The following is a 16023-nucleotide window of genomic DNA, read 5'->3' on the forward strand; positions in this document are numbered from 1 at the left end:
AACATTTTTTAAAAAACGCAGTACATTGCGGAAATTGGTATTATATGTCACTACATAATCGGATCGGGGAATAGCCCCTATACCAGAGGGAGGGATAAACCCCTTCCGTTCCCATTAAATAACCTCAAACTGATATAGCTCGGTATGGCTCTACATGTTTCGCAAATTTGAATGCTTCTTCAGGAGCTTGTTTGGGTTACCTGTAATGGGAAATAATAGAGAAGGACATACACCAAAAAACAAAAAAACAAACATACAGTAGCATATTAATATTATTTTTAATATTATTTTTGCATAAAGACTTTTCAATAGTGCATCTCAATCAGAACCACTGAGTACCGTGAGGAAGCGATCCCAAAGTGAGTATTTTGCAGACCTCACTTTTTGTCACAAAGTTTTGAAAATTGAAAAAAGAAAAAAAAAATGTTTTTTCTTGTCTTTCTTCATTTTCAAAAACAAATGAGAGCTGAAAAATACTCACCATGCCTCTCAGCAAATAGCTTGGGGTGTCTACTTTCCAAAATGGGGTCATTTGGGGGGGGTTTGTGTCACCTGGGCATTCCATGGCCTCCAAAACTGTGATAGGCAGTGAAGAGTGAAATCAAAAATTTACACCCTTAGAAATCCTGAAGGCGGTGATTGGTTTTCGGGGTACGCGGCTAGGCTCCCAAAAAGTCCCACACATGTGGTATCCTCATACTCAGGAGAAGCAGCTAAATGTATTTTGGGGTGCAATTCCACATATGCCCATGGCCTGTGTGAGCAATATATCATTTAGTGACAACTTTGTGCAAAAAAAAAAAAAAATTGTCACTTTCCCGCAACTTGTGTCAAAATATAAAATATTCCATGGACTCAACATGCCTCTCAGCAAATAGCTTGGGGTGTCTACTTTCCAAAATGGGGTCATTTGGGGGGGGGGGGGTTGTGCCATCTGGGCATTTTATGGCCTTCAAAACTGTGATAGGTAGTGAGGAGTGAAATCAAAAATTTACGCCCTTAGAAATCCTGAAGGCGGTGATTGGTTTTCGGGGCCCCATACGCGGCTAGGCTCCCAAAAAGTCCCACACATGTGGTATTCCCATACTCAGGAGAAGCAGCTGAATGTATTTTGGGGTGCAATTCCACATGTGTGAGCAATATATTATTTAGTGACAACTTTTTGTAAATATTTTTTTTTGTCATTATTCAATCACTTGGGACAAAAAAAATAAATATTCAATGGGTTCAACATGCCTCTCAGCAATTTCCTTGGGGTGTCTACTTTCCAAAATGGGGTCATTTGGGGGGGTTTTGTACTGCCCTGCCATTTTAGCACCTCAAGAAATGACATAGGCAGTCATAAACTATAAGCTGTGTAAATTCCAGAAAATGTACCCTAGTTTGTAGACGCTATAACTTTTGCGCAAACCAATAAATATACGCTTATTGACATTTTTTTTACCAAAGACATGTGGCCGAATACATTTTGGCCTAAATGTATGACTAAAATTGAGTTGAGTTATTGGATTTTTTTTATAACAACAAGTAGATAATATCATCTTTTTTCAAAATTTTCAGTCTTTTTCCGTTTATAACACAAAAAATAAAAACGGCAGAGGTGATCAAATACCATCAAAAGAAAGCTCTATTTGTGAAAAGAAAAGGGCGCAAATTTCGTTTGGGTACAGCATTGCATGACCGCGCAATTAGCAGTTAAAGCAATGCAGTGCCAAATTGGAAAAAGTCCTCTGGTCCTTAGGCAGCATAATGGTCCGGGGCTAAAGTGGTTATCAATGATCTTATTAAGTTCTCTATAGTCCACACAAGGCCTCAAAGATCCATCCTTTTTTTCAACAAAGAAGATACCCGCCCCAGCTGGAGAAGAGGAAGGACGGATGAGTTTCTTTTCCAGGTTTTCATCAATATAGGAACGGAGAGCTTCCAACTCAGTCTCAGACAGTGGGAATATGCGACCAAATGGGATCTCGGACCCAGGTAGAAGATCAATGGGGCAATCATAGGAGTGATGAGGTGGTAAACCATTGGCATTCTTTTTGTTGAAAATGTCCAGAAATTCATGGTATACTGCAGGGACAAGCTGAAGATTGTCTGGTATTGGCTGTATGGCCAAGCAGGAAGCCGGTGTGCTGGTGGTAGGCACGAAGCAGTGTTGAGAACAGTATATAGATGAGAAGAGAATTTCTTAGACCAACTGATTTGAGGGTCATGAGCTTGTAACCAGGGAAATCCCAGGATAACAGGGAACATGGGTGAGCTGATAATGTCAAAGCAAAGAAATTCTTAATGGCCAGAGTCTGTGGAAGTGGGAATAGGTTTGGTTTCTTGAGTAACAAGTCCTGAACATGGTAGGGATCCGTCAGCTAGATGTATCCGTAGAGGTTGTTTTTCGTCTCAGAGGGGAATATGCAGGGTGTGAGCCAGGGATGCATCCAGGAAACAACTGCATGCTCCAGAGTCAATGATGGCCAGCAGCTGAGCCTCCTCTTCTGCCACCTGTAATGAGACCAGAAGGACAAATTGAGATTGGGTAGAGCCGGTAACTTGAAAGTTCATAGTATACTGTGGGTGGCACTTACTGGGTCTCACAGGGCAGTTGCGTAGGAAATGACCAGCCTCCCCACAATAAAGGCAAAGGTTGGCTTGGCGCCAGCGGAGTCTTTCATCAGGGGTGAGCGGAGAGCATACCAATCCCAACTGCATGGGTTCATTGTCTGAGGAAGAGGAAGGTACTGCAGGGGGTGCCGGAACAGGAGGAAAACGAGGTAGCATCCAGGTAGGTCGTGAGGACTGGAAGCGTTCAGAGCGGCATTCATGCAAGCGTCTGTCAAGCTTAACAGCTAGTTGTATCAACTCTTCCAGGGAAGAAGGAGTATCCACCCGAGCTAATTCATCCTTTAGGTTTTCTGATAGACCCTGGCGGTACAGGTATTTAAGAGTGGCCTCATTCCAGTCGGTGTCCCCAGACCATTTCTGGAATTCAACGGTGTAGTCCTCCACTGGTCTTTTCCCCTGGGTCAGGGTGTGTAAGATGGACTCGGCTGTGCGTTGTGGGTTGTCATACAGCTGGGCCATAGCATTGAAAAAAGTTTCTATGAATGAATGAATGATTTGTAAAGTGCTGCAAATGCAAACTGAATCGCTTCAAGGCGCTAGATGCGTTCTCTGTTGTCAGCTTCTTAGAAAAGGAAGGTCTTTAGTTTTTTCCTGAAGGCCTGATGGTTTTCTTCCATGCGGATGTAGGTCGGAAGAGCGTTCCATAGCCGAGGTCCTTGGACTGCGAATCTTTGTTCTCCCTTTGCTTTGTAGCGGTATTTGGGAATGATGAGGAGGTTTTGGTTAGCTGCTTGAAGACTGCGACTAGGTGTGTAGTGTTTTATTTTCTCTCGGAGATATAGCGAAGCGTTTCCTTGTATGCATTTGTGGGTGAGGCAGAGGGTCTTGAATGTGATCCGATTCTTTACGGTTAGCCAGTGTAGGCTCCTTAGGGATGGGGAAATGGATTCCCAGGGTTTTTTCCTGTTAACAGTCTTGCCGCCGTGTTTTGGATGAGTTGTAAGTGCGCTAGCCGATATTGGGGTAATCCAACGTAGAGCGAGTTTGCGTAGTCGAGTCAGGAATTAATGATTGTTCCAACTGCCACTTTGTCCTCTTCTGGGATCAAGGGAATGAGTCTACATAGCAGGCGGAGGAGATGGTGGGATCCGCTAACTACTGATCCTATTTGTGCATCCATTGTCATTCCTGAGTCAAAGATGACTCCGAGACTCTTGGCTTTGGTGCTTGGAGAGATGGTCTGTCCGAAGATGGTGGGAGGTGTCCACGGAGTTTTAGTTTTGGAATTTTTGTTAGCGTGTAGGAGAAGTTCTGTTTTTGAACCATTGAGTTTGAGGGAGCTAATGGTCATCCAGTCATCTATTAAAGTGAGGCATTTCTTTAATTGCTGATGATGGTCTTTTTGTCCGGTGATGCGAAGGTAGAGTTGGGTGTCATCAGCGTATGAGTGGAAGCAGAGGTCCGTTTTTTCTGATGATATTGAGGAGTGGGCGGATGTAGATGTTGAAAAGCACTGGTGACAAGGGTGAGCCCTGAGGGACTCCACAGGAAATTGCCCGGGTTTCCGAGGTGAATGCTCCTAGTTTCACTATCTGAGAGCAATTCTCTAAGAAGGATGGAAACCATTTTAGAGCAGAATCTGTAGCTCCTGCTACTTCTGCGAGGCGAACAAGTAAAGTATTGTGGTCCACTGTATCAAATGCTGCACTGAGGTCTAACAGTACCAGGAGACACGATTCTCTATCATCTGCTGCTTCAAGGGCGTCGTCCCATATTTTGAGAAGTGCTGTTTCTGTGCCATGGCCAAGGCGGAAGCCTGATTGCAGAGGGTCCAGGAGTTGGTGTGCGTCCAGGTGGCGTTGTAGCTGATGTACTACTGCTTTCTCCATAATCTTGGAGATGGTGTTGAGGCTTGTTATCGGTCTGTGGCAGTTAGGGTCCTTAGGGTTGAGATTGGGTTTCTTTAGCAGGGGTTTGACGATGCCTTGATTGAGGGTGGTTGGCACAATCCCTTCTTTGAATGATTGATTTATGAGGTGTGTAATGGTAGGGGCCAAGATGTCGGAACATTCTTTCAGGAGTTTTGTGGGAATGATGTCGTTTGGTGATGTGCTGTCTTGAAGGCTTCTGATGATGTTTTTAGTCGTGTCAGTGGTGATTGGGGACAAAGAGAAATTCGGTGGTTGTGTGATGTTCGTGTCGATATCCTCTTTTTGCTTTGGTTGAGTGAGGTTGGTTGTTATTTTCTGATGAATTGATTTCCGAATGTTGTCGATTTTGTCGATGAAGAACTTTGATAACTCATTGCAAAATTCTTGAGTATCGTTTGCTGGGGGCTCTAAGCAGGTTGGGTTCATTGACTGGGTGACTATTTTGAAAAGTTCCCGCAGCCGGTTTAAGGCAGTTGAGATGGTGTTTGAGAAATGTTCTTTTTTGGCTTTGAAGATTGCCTTGTGGTATTTCACAGTGAGTGCTTTGTAGTTAGTATGGTTTTCCTTGGTAGGATTTCTTCTCCATGCTCTTTCAGCTCTTCTACGTTCTTGCTTGAGTAGGGTGAGAGTGCCATTAAACCATCTCCAGTTTTTTTGTGGACGAGTGTTCTGCGTTTTGGCGCCACTGAGTCTGCTGTTTGTAGTAATACCTTGTTTAGGGAGTTGAGTATTTGTTCCGTTGAGAGGTTTAAGTTTAGCAAAGGTATTTTGTTTGATAATGTAGTTTTGAAGAGTTCAGAGTGTAGTTTCTTCTGAGATCTATTCCAGTGTGTTGTTGTTGCGCGTTTCTGTTTTTGGAGGGTGGTGTTAGTGGTGATTTTAAATTTGATAGTGTGGTGATCCGTCCATGGTAGTGGAGTGTTGTCAAATATGTAGATGTCCATATTCTGTTTGAAGATGAGGTCTAGAGTGTGTCCTGAACCATGCGTGGGAGCATTTATCAGCTGTTGAAGACCTAGTTCTTCCATTTGGTTGACGCAGGCGGTTGCGATAGGGTCTTGGGCAGAGTTTGCCCAGAGGTTAAAATCCCCAAGTACCAGAAGGTTTTTGGTTTTCAGGATGTGTATTGAAATGAATTCAGTGAGTGGAGTAAGGAGATTGGTCTTTGGTCCTGGTGGTCTGTAGCATAGTAGTATGTGAATGGTGTCTTGGGGTGTTGTTTGAAGATGCAGTGAGAGTGTTTCCATGAAAGGCACTGAGTTCTGTAAAGTTGGTTTGGTGAACCCAAGGTGCGATTTGAAGATCACTGCTAGGCCTCCTCCTTTTTTTCCTATTCTATGCTCAGTTAGGATACTGTAGTTCTTGGGCAGCAATTCAGTTAGGATGGTGTTGCAGTCGGATGTTAGCCAGCTTTCTGTAATGAAGAGGCAGTCTATGTTGTTTTCAATGATAAAGTCGTGGATTTCCAGCCTGTGCTTGACTGCAGATCTGGTGTTGATCAGGGTGCATGCTAGTTGTTGTGGTTGGATCGGTTTCTCCCTGTATTTGATGGTTGCTTGTGGGTTGGTACTTAGTAATTGTTCTTTTTTTAGTCTTTTTTGAGTGGCAGTTGGTAAAGTTGAGGCAGTGTTTCTTAGCCTGTGGAGGGCGTCTGCTGTGTATTTGAAGTTGCACATGGTGAGGAAGACAGAGTTGCTTGAAGGAAGGGTGATCTAATGATGGTACTGATGTAGCGATGAAGAGCTTGCTGGAGGATGGAGGGATCAGATGGCTGCCACAACTTCTGGAGTGGTGTGGGTGATGGGCTGGATGTTGGTGCGGAAGTACTGGAGGAGCTGAGGGGCTGCCTACCGCCCTCCTGTTGATCCAGAGGAAGGCAAAAAACCCCTAGCTGCGTTGGCCAATTGCGCAGCAGAGGAAAAAAATCCTTCCTGACCCCCCCCCGAGGGGCGATCGGACTCAGGGCCCCTGGATCAACTTCTACAGTATCCAACAGGGAGCTCTTCTGCTCCAAGAGGTTATGGGCCCAGGCTTGAGGTTCCTCTGATAATAACGAAATGACAAACCCCACTTTTATAGCTTTGGAATAGAAAGTCCTGGGTTGAAGGGCCAAGTAAAGTTGACAGGCATTCTTAAAAGCTCTGAATTTCTTTCGAACTCTTTCTTTCGGAAAACCGTTCTGGGGTGGGAACCCTAGGTTCAGGGATGGTCATCATTACTGGATTGACTTGGCTTTGGGAAAAAGAAGCCCCACTAGGTGAAGCTGAAGATGCTTCCGGGGGAGCCGAGGAAGATGTTAGGTGTTGAAGGCGACCCTCAATTTGGAAGTAACCATCCTGCAGTCTCTGGACAGCCTGTGTAAGGGCTGTAACCTGCTGGCAGAGGGCCTCGAGGGGAGAGCCCGCTCTGTCGGCCTCTGACATGGCTGGTTTGTACTGTCAGGTACTCCCCAAGGCCAGAATGCTGAGAGAGGCTTCCCTAGCAACTAGGTGCGCGATACCCCTGAAGGTGGCACAGAGGGTATCAGGCACGGAGAGGCAAGGGTTGCCAGCAGGTGTGCAGGCCACGAAGGTATCTTTAGGTGCGTAGAACCCGTGTAGAATGGACTGGTTGCTGGACTGATGAGAAACCTGGCAGGGGCTCAAACACCTTGACCTGGAAACATGAACTGTAGAAGGATCCACTGAAGCAGCTGAGGGTAAAACACAGGATTAAGCAAGAACAAGTCCTTTAAACAGGCCGAGGGTCAAACACCAGGTAATTGTTATAGCAAGTCCTTTAAACAGGCCGAGGGTCAAACACCAGGTAATCATTATAGCAAGTCCTTAATCAAGCTGAGGGTCAAACACTGGAGAGAAGATAAGCGGAGGAGTCCTTAGTCAAGCCGAGGGTCAAACACTGGAGAGAAGATAAGCGGAGGAGTCCTTAATCAAGCCGAGGGTTAAACACTGAAGAGAAGATAAGAGTAGTCAAACGATCCGGGTCACCACAGGCAGGTACAGGTATGCAGAGAGTAAATGGGAACACTGGGAGCTGAGAAGACAAACCAGCAACAAGCACAAGGCATAGCTGCCTTTATATAGGCCCGCCAAGGGGGCATCCCGCTGTGCGCACACGTGTTTGTGTACCCAGGTGTGCTAATCCATTCGGGTCACGCGCTCGTACCTGCCGATCGTGTACCCGTATGTGTTGATGTGCAACTCTACCGCGCATGCGCACAGGGATGCGCCGATACTGACAGGCTCTGACTCTGCTATTCCTCTGACAACCAATATGACCGCAACGTATTCATTTTAACTATGCCGATGTCGAGGGATAGGCCCAGAAAGATCTTAAATTTGGAAACCATAATTGGTTTCCAATCTCTGGCAAGGGAGGACTGGGGATTAGCGGCAATGTATTGACCAGCATACAAATTGCTTTGTATGTAAAGTATAATAAGTGTAGCGCTAAGGTTGCAAAAAAAAATTGTGATAAAGTTATATGTAATATAAACATATAAGTGACATAATAGCATAGAATTATATGTGATACAAACATGTAAGTGACATAATAGCAAAAACTCCAATCATAATAAATGTGAATAAATTATATAATGTGCTAATGTGGTGACTGCACTACACCCAAAAGTCCACATTGAGCAGAATGATGAAATACAGTCACATGGGAAGAATTCCTGACATTACTGGGAACCTTGAAGTGAGGAAAAAGAAGCCAACACCGCCACTGTGAAAGAGGGAGGAGGCTTACCGGATGGTATTGACTTGGCAGGGTGTATACCACCCAAGTCAACAAGGCTTGTTGGGTTCAAACCACCCAATGGGGGACAGCAGGTCCTGGAACTCAGTCAGTCGGTTGACCTTAAACGGTCATTGGATGTTAACTGAAGACTTGAGGAGTTTCAAGAAACGTGGAAAATGATTGTCACAGGAAGGGTAGCATGTAATAGAGAAAGGGAGCTGACATAGCATGATATCGTTTAAAATAGTGGTGATTTTATTAAAAATATGAATTCAACACTCACATTTGGTACAAATGTATAAAGCATGTAAAAGCATGAAGGCAATGTTGACGGAAGGTCCACCCAACGAGGTTTAGACTGCACAGTCGTCATCTGGGGTGTGGACCCCCCAGAAAACATTGCTTAAATGAGAATAATGACCCCAGAGTTTGCTTGACACCGGACGTGATCTCAAATGACATCATTTCCTGTCTCCGTGTTTAGATCTTAAATATAAATAAGAAAGTGGTTTAAACACATAAATGGATTGTATGAATTTAATACTGGCAGTAGCCAGTGTTTCCGAATGGCATAACGGACTGTATTCTAAATGCATCATACATTAAAATGCTCAGTCCGTTATCCAGGCCTCATTGTGAAGACGAGGCATGGTTCCCTGGCTGTCGTCTAGAAATCAGCAAGCCTCGTTGTGAAACTGAGGCTTGGATGAGTGACTTCCTCTCTGTGTAACATTACTTGGTGTGTTAAAGCATTAGGTCCATCAACCAAGCCTCGCCATGAAGTCGAGGCGTGGCTATATGACTTCTATCCAAACCAAGCCTCGCTATGAAACCGACGCGTGGATTGTTAACCTCCGCCTTGCACACCAACCAAGCCTCATTCTGGAAGCGAGGCCCTGTAAAGCAATCATAACGTAAACAAAAAACATGACGGGCTTGTCACATAGTATATACAGGTTTCATGCCCGTCTGCAAATAGGTAAATGTAAGAAAGGAAAAAAAAGGGAACCAGAAAAATTCAGCCCGTCCCACATAGTGGAGATGGTAGAAAGAAAAAAAAAAGTAAAAACAAAATTTATAATACAGGAACCCGTATTAATAGGAAAGGTGCAATCCACTATATGAACACGGCTACAGCAAGGTCTGGGGTGTACATTGATTGTGAGCAATCCTACAAGTGTAGACAGTATTGAATGTTGTCCCCAATCTAAATCAAATATGGTAAAAATGATAATATACAATTTACAAATGGACATTAAAAAATATGCATAAAAAAGACAAAAATTGTTCCGAGTATTGTGGCTATTAGGCTCTATTTATAAAAGAGTTAATGTCCCACTCCACATTTATCCCCTGTGGGTGGTGAGTCTGTAATTCATAGATCCAGAAGGTTTCGAGTCTGGATACCCCTCTAGTTTTAGCTCCACCCCTCCATGGAGCGATGTATCTGTCTATAATGAGAAATTGAGTACCTTTTGGGTCCCGTGCATGGTGTTGTTGATAGTGACGGGGAACTGTGTGTTTAATACTACCCAATTTTATTAAATTGATGTGTTCTGGCGGTAAATGAACAAATGGTTCTACGGACATATTGCTTCCCACAAGGGCAAGTCAATAGATATACCACACTGGTTGTGGCACAAGTGAAGAATTGTTTAATGTTATAAACTTGGCCAGTTACAGTCGAATGGAATTCCTTAATGGCTCTACGTCCACTAATGTTGTGTTGGCAGACAGAACACTTTTTACAAGGATAATATCCTACCCAGTTGTGGAAGAATGTAGGCCTGATGGGGGATTGATAATAGAAGGTGCAATCTTGTTTTTAAGTGAAGGTGCACCTTGATATACCTTGATATACCACCTTGGGTCTCTCAGGTATAATGGGCCCAAGCACTCTATCGCTCTTCAAAATTCCCCAGTGCCGTATAAAAATGTCCTTGATCTGTTTGTGCTGTATTGAGAACCCGGTAAGAAATGACCATTTGAAATTGTCATCACCCTCTCTCTGAGGTTTATCCTCCAACAGTAGAGCTCAGTCAGTATTCAATCCTGTAATAAGATCTCTACCCACATCAGCCTGATTATATCCTTTATTAAGGAATCTTTTTCTCAAGATGTTAGCTTGGGACCTAAAAGTGGAAATGTCGGTACAATTCCTGCAGGGATTGGCTTTTAGGAACCAAACTCATCCATTACTTGTGATGACAGCTGTTCATGGGTATAAACCCATTCCTGTTGGTAGCCTTAAAGTGGGTACTCAATATAAATTGTTGCTCTGACCTTTCCATCACCAAATCCAAAAAATTAATCTTGGAAGGACTGGACTGGTAAGTTAGAATAATCCTGCTTTCTTTATCATTGAGTGTCAAGAAAAATTCCTCCAATGATTCTGAAGTACCAGCCCATAGGAGGAGGACATCGTCTATGTACCTGGTCCACAGTTTAAACTGCGGGTGATCCAGGGCATAGACAATGCCCTCCTCCCACTTGGCCATAAAAAGGTTTGCCAAACTAGGAGCAAATTTGGCTCCCATTGCCACACCTTTGAGCTGTAAATAAAAACGTCCATCAAACCAGAAGTATTTATGATGGGTAGCAAAATCTAAAAATTCCAAAATGAATTCAACCTGAGGTGTGGCAAGAGTGATATCTCTCTTCAGAAATTCTTGTGCGGCCTCCATTCCTTTCTGATGTGGGATGCAGGTATACAAGGATGCAACATCAGCTGTGGCCATAATAAGGTCACCTTCTAAATTAAATTCGGCTAGACAATTAATCACATCCTTGGTATCCTTGAGGTAGGATTGGGTTTTTCTGACTAATGGTTGTAAGAAAAAATCGATGTATTTACCAATTCTAGAAGTAATAGAATCTATCCCACTTATAATGGGACGTCCAGGGGGGGTGAAGGCGGTCCTTATGGATTTTGGGCAAATAATAAATGATGGGGATGCGTGGGGCCAACGGAACAAGAAACAATTTTTCTTTGTGGTTTAAAAATCAAACAAACAAAACTCTTATGCCCCGTACACACTGTCGGACTTTGTTCGGACATTCCGACAACAAAATCCTAGGATTTTTTCAGACGGATGTTGGCTCAAACTTGTTTTGCCTACACACGGTCGCACAAAGTTGTCGGAATTTCCGATCGACAACAACGCGGTGACGTACACCACGTACGACGAGACTAGAAAAGGCCGGTACAGAACCAAGCGCGGCACCCTTTGGGCTCCTTTTGCTAATCTTGTGTTAGTAAAAGTTTGGTGAGAGACGATTCGCGCTTTTTCAGACTCGTGGCTTTCAGATCGTTTTCTGCCGTTCAGTTTGTGCTTGTGGGTTTGTATCTGCTCTTCAGTGCGTGCAGTCAGTTCGTATTGGAGTTTTCTGTGCGATCTTGCCCGCTCGTTGCTGTTTTTCAGGTCGCTCTTCACAGGCCTTGCTGTTCTTCAGTGCGTTCTGTTACTTCGTTCTGAGCAGCCGACCGTTTTCTAGCCATGTTTCGTATGCGTACTCCTCGTAGAGTTCGTGCTGTGCGGGAGCTTGGTGTTGGGGTCCTGACCTTGACACAAGTCCAGTCCATGAACGGGGTGGGGAGGAGTTCATGGACCAAGAATTGCTTGCTTCAGCGTGACCAGTTCTCTCATATGCCTTTGCTCCGTGAGATCCGTGAGAATAATCCTGATGATTTCAGGAACTTTCTCAGGATGACGGACCCCGTATTTCACCGTTTGTTGGCTTCGCTGACCCCCTATATCAGCAGGCAGGATACCTGCATGAGGCAAGCCATCACTTCGGAGCAGAGGTTGGTCGCTACCTTGCGGTATTTGGCCACAGGGAGAAGCCTGCAGGACTTGAAGTTCTCGACAGGCATCTCCCCCAGGCTCTGGGTATCATCATCCCAGAGACCTGTTCTGCCATCATCCAGGTCCTGCAGAAGGAGTATATGAAGGTAAGATTTTTTTCCTTTTATATCACATTTTATTGTATTGAATGTTTGATAATATCTTGTATTTCTTTCCTCATTCCCTAATTACCATGATTGTAATATGCTGTGAATGTCCCCTTTGTCCTCATGCATGTTGGATTTTTATGTAATTATTATTTTATGTCCTTCATACATATTTGCCCTTCAATAACCTCTCCAGCATGGTGTCTCCTGCCCCTATATTCACCTCATGTAGTCACTTAACAATGTATTTTATCAGCTCCATGGTAGTGCTTTACCCCAAACACCCCCTAAAATGTTTGTTAATGTTATTTTAGCTTTAAATTCAGGCAGAGTGCCAGAGGCTTTTTTTGTGGTGTCCACAAATTTTGGGTAACCCTCCCTCCCCCAACTGCTAAGTCAGCTGATCCCAATTCTCTATCCTCAATCATCTATCTGCTGACTTTGCCAAACCCATACACACTATACCCATCTCTTTACTGGTCAGATTTATGGATGAATTCCCCAAAGCATGTAGTGCAAGGGCCTGCCTGTATACTTTCCAATGAAACTGTTTAAAGTTTTTGTATCCTATTATTATCTTGATAGGTAATAGCAGAATGTCCAAATGTCCTCAAATGTGTACAATGTGTATTTATATCTTTGTATTCAGACACTTCTTACCTGTCCAGTGGTCTGCTAATAGTGTAACTAAGGAGGGGCTGTTCCAAGTAATACCCTGTATTTAGGCATTCATCTCTCAATGAAGTGAAGAGGGTTACCTGTCCAAGAGTTCCCCCCCCCTTATAATGTTAGAAATGGCCCATGAGAGGGGGGGAGGGGGAATATGATAGGTGTACCTTATACTTTGGCCTTGTTAAATTCCCCTTATTAAATGCTATCTGGAGGTTGCCCCATAATGTTTGTGTATAATCTGCTTGCCATGTTTCTGTGAAAAAATAGTAATGTTTATTGTTTTTTCCTCAACAGTTTCCTTCCACGCCACAGGAATGGCAGACTGTGGCCTCCCACTTTGCCCAGCGGTGGGACTTTCCTAACTGCGGAGGGGCAATTGATGGGAAACACGTCCACATCGTCCCACCACCCAACTCGGGGTCGTACTATTATAATTACAAGGGGTTTAATAGTATAGTGATGTTGGCGGTGGTGTCGGCTAATTACGACTTCTTGTATGGGGACGTGGGGAAGAATGGCCGGATGTCCGATGGTGGAGTGATCGCCCAGACGGAGTTCTACAGGCGTCTCCAGAATGGCAGCTTGGACTTGCCACCTCCAGAGGACAATGTTTAAGGTCTCCCATTTGTGTTAGTTGCTGATGAAGCATTTGCGCTGGGGGACCACCTGATGCGGCCATTCCCGATGAGGACCCTCACCCCGGAACAGAGGGTTTTTAATTACCGGCTGGCCAGAGCCCGAAGAGTGGTGGAGAACACATTTGGAATCCTGGCCAACCGGTTCCGATTATTTCTGACACCCATCCATATGGCGGAGTATAAACTGAACCATATAATACTTGCCTGCTGTGTTCTCCATAATTTTTTAAGAAAACATTCAGCCAACTATGCTGGCTCAGTTGGGCCTGAGGCCGGAATCCCAAATCCATCAACACTGACGGCGCTTGAAAGTGGCCGTCCTGGCTTGCCCTCCCTGAATGCCCGTGATGTCCGGTTACGCTACCTGGAGTTCTTTGCGGGTAGGGGGGCTATCAATATGCCAGAGAATCTGTGACACCTTTTTCAAATAAAAAACAAACAAAAGAAAATCTTGGTGGACATTTACTGCTTGTGTTTGTTTTAGCTGACCCTGACAGAAATGTTTTGAGTGCAGAAAATGTCGTGATTAGGTAACCTTATAAAAAACAGTGTTGGCTGGTACTTCCTAAATGCCAAAACACATTTCACTACAAGTGCACTTGCAACTGCACTGAACCTGCACTTGTAGTGCAAAGTGTAATTGCCCTTAGGAAATAACCCCCATTTGTGCATAAAACAGCAATTACATCACCCCAAAAGTGTTGTAGTGTGGAGACAATAATCCACACATTCTTGAGTAAGGCACTTTTTTATAGCTGCACAATCACATGTGCATTTACGCAAGGTTTTTAAAACAAACCAACATGTTTGTTGTATAACAATGTTTGCAGTAGCATTATCAAAAATCGAAATATCCATTTCAGATAAAACAGGCCTGTGTAAAACCAACAAGAAAGCCAAAAAACTTGAACTTACAAAGTTCACATATGGTAAAACCTGAAGGCTATATCAGACATGAGTATTTAGGAACTGTGTTTGATATAGCGTGCAGATGGGGGGAAATCACCCCTGGAAAAGCCAAATTTGGAATTTGCACACCAATTTACGAATGTCAACATGTGCTATCTGCCATCAGGGGGGATCAAGGGACGTGTTTTGGGGGAGCAAGCCCTTCCTCAATGCGACTTTATAATTGAGGAAGGGGTTGCACCCCCAAAACGCGTCCATTGATCTCCCGTGATGGCAGATAGCACATGTTGGCACACTGTGTGCATCCTCCAAATTTGGCTTTTCTAAACATTGTAAAAATTTTAGTAACATAAAACAGGTGATTTTGTGGGGTTTAAATTCGCCCCAAAACATCAATGATGTTATTATTTTTTTTAATAACATCAGTGATTTGTTGCTGGATGTTTTGCAATTGGAGATTACACCCCATGATCTCCCCGATGAGTATCTGGGCACTTTCAGATGTAAAGCGTTCTGGGTCACGATCACCTAAAAAGAGATAAAGAACAAAAAAAAAGGTCTCAAAAATATGCCACCATCCATCTCTTTTACCTGAGTCTGTGGTCGCAGACACTCACCTGTTGTGGTGCCAATCTCCACCACGTCTTCTTCTTCCTCCTGCTCAGCTTCTTGGGTTGGTATTTCCCCTTCTTCCAGAGGGGGGGGTCTCTGGTCTCCTGGGATGAGGGGTGTCCTCCGAGTCTTTTCTCCCCTATGTAAAACAAAAATGGTAGAATTAGCACACAGATATTTGATGGCAGAACTAGAAATAGGAAACATTGCTTGGAAGTGTGGTACAATTGTCTATTTTAGCCGAGTTCCAAGATGTATATTTTTTATTGCCCTTTGTCAAGCTGCAATACTTTACCTGTTTGGTACAAGCTTCACAGATGTAGCCCCCCCTATAGTATACACTGGAGCACCTGTGTGGCCCCCCTAATAAAAAGGGTGTTCTGGGGTCCCACACTAGTGCTCCAGTGTCCAGATGTGAAAACAGCTGCTCAGTGTCCTCTCCTTACACACAATCTAGTTAGCATTTCATTCTAGTAACAAACCCATCTACACAAACAAATATTTGGCATCCAAGTAGGCCCCCAAAAATGTGTGAAAATGCAATGGTGTTCTAGAGGGATAAAGAAAAATGTTTGATACGAACGAATAATGGGCCCATGAACATTAAAGTTGACCTTTTGAAACGTTACAATTACTAAAGGCATATGGAGCAGAACGAACGGAATAAAGACAGAAAGAATAGGAACACAGCACAACTACTTACTTTTTTGCAGCACTCTCCGGATCTTTCGGTACTGCTCTGGCTCTCTCAACTTCAGGTCCGACCACCGCTTCCTGAGCTGATCTTTTGATCTTCGTACCCCGAAATTCCTCTCAAGACTCCTGACCACTTTCGCCATGATTTTGGCCTTTCGGATGCTGGGGTTGGGGTAAGGCCCATATTTTCCGTCATAGTCGGACTTCTTCATGATGTCGACCATCTCCAACATCTCCCCAAACGACATATTTGTGGCCTTAAAACGTCTCCTTCTGGATCGGGACGTGCCTGGATCCGGGCTTTCCTCCTCCTCCT

This window comes from Aquarana catesbeiana, linkage group LG06 (assembly GCF_042186555.1).
Source record: "Aquarana catesbeiana isolate 2022-GZ linkage group LG06, ASM4218655v1, whole genome shotgun sequence".
Taxonomy (NCBI): Eukaryota; Metazoa; Chordata; class Amphibia; order Anura; family Ranidae; genus Aquarana; species Aquarana catesbeiana.